We start from the raw sequence: 1,889 nt of genomic DNA, 5'->3' as shown, positions 1-1,889 counted from the left end.
CAGCTATAACTGCTATGTTGCCTGTAATGTGTGCCAGTAACCACATGGGCAAAGTGGGTGTGGCATAGGCATCTAAACAAGCATGGGCATTTATTATCAATGTTTTATGCTGTCTCTAGGCGTTTATACAGGTACTGGCATTTATTGGGAGTAGGTGTTTCCATGAAGAAATACAGTATGTTCCTCAAACACAGTATCCTATTGATGACACTCATAGTCCCTTCTTTCTGGTGGTGTGTGTTTATTGTAGGATCAGTCCTTATTATCCTTATTGCATTTTATGAGGAAACAATGTATCTTATGCATTTCTATTGTGAAGCATAGCACACAACATAACAATGTTGGTATAAATACATTGTAGTTATATACCATACATTATAACTAATTGTTCAGCCATTGAATTATTATGCTTGCATTATTAGTTACTGGTTGAACATACTGTAAAATTATAAGAACTGTATAATAATGATGTAATAAAATTGATTTTATTTATTATTTTGTATACTGTACTTTATTTGTTATGTTTGTTTCTTATAGAATAACTACACTCCATTACATGTAGCAGCTAGAGAAAACAATATTGATGCTGTCCAGTGGTTACTCAGTAAAGGTGCTGCTACTGACTCAAGAATTGATGTGAGTTGTATATTAAATGATACACACATTATTACAACATTATGTAATGTAGTACATGCTAGTTGATAATAAACCAGTTCCAATACATGTTTTTCTTTATATTTATTTGTGCGATATTCCAATATTGTTTATGTATTAATTTACCTTGCACATTGTAATTTTTAATGTGATAAAATTTTGTTGTACACATTTTTGTGAGGAGTATACTGTGCCATCATGAATTACATGTATAGTACATGTATTTGAATTATGTGTAAACATGTACATAATACATGTACAAGTAGTATGATCTTTTGATATTTGTGTATAATTACTTTTAGTATAGAGTGTGTTTTATTTATTTTATTAATGTAGAAATTCAACAATACATGTGTACAATACATTACATTACAATACATTATTGTGTTTAAATTTTGCCCTAGCTTTTCTTTTTTTAAACGAGTTAAATTTTCCTGTTTTTTGTAAATGTGCATTTTGTCTCTCACTCTCTGTCTCTGTCTGCCTGTCTCTCTCTTTGCCTGTCTGTCTCCCTCCCTCCCTAGCTCTCTCTCTCTTGCCCTCCCTCTCTCTCTCTCTGTCTCTTTGTCTCTCTCTGCCTCTGTCTGTCTGTCTGTCTCCCTCCCTCCTTATAGCTTTCTTTCTCCCTCCCTCCCTCCCTGTCTCTCTCTCTCTCTGTCTCTTTGTATCTCTCTCTTCCTCTCTGTGTCTGTCTCTCTATCTCCTTCCCTCCCTCCCTCTCTCCCTCCCCCCTCCCTCTCTCTCTCTCTCTCTCTCTCTCTCTGTCTCTCTCTCCCCCTCTGAGCATATGTTTTACATGTACACGCCCAAGAGTTGGAACATGGACCAGTCCTGATACAGGCCTGAATCATTACTGATGATCGAGCCTGGACCGAGGATTTGGGGCAATATGTCCTGATCCGATATTGACGAATCAGCCACGATTTATGCTGGTGCCAGACCTGATCCGACAACGATAACGATATTCATTAAGCCTCATTATGACGTACTTCCTGTTATGCTTAATTAATACTTAATTATTATTCATTATTAATTAAAAATGATTTGGAATTATTATTAAAACCAAAACAAAGATTATAATTGTTTTCTTTATCATAGTCTACCAATGTTCCACAAGTAAGACACTTCATGTTTTGTAACTTAAGACACCTAAAGAGCCATAAATTAAGAAGGCACTAAAATAATAAACTTACATTACTGAGAAATTAATTTCCCAAAATCTCTAACATTAATGA

Source organism: Amphimedon queenslandica, unplaced genomic scaffold (genome assembly GCF_000090795.2).
Source record: "Amphimedon queenslandica unplaced genomic scaffold, v1.1 AMPQUscaffold_11977, whole genome shotgun sequence".
NCBI lineage: Eukaryota > Metazoa > Porifera > Demospongiae > Haplosclerida > Niphatidae > Amphimedon > Amphimedon queenslandica.
Note: the sequence above shows the minus strand (reverse complement) of the source record.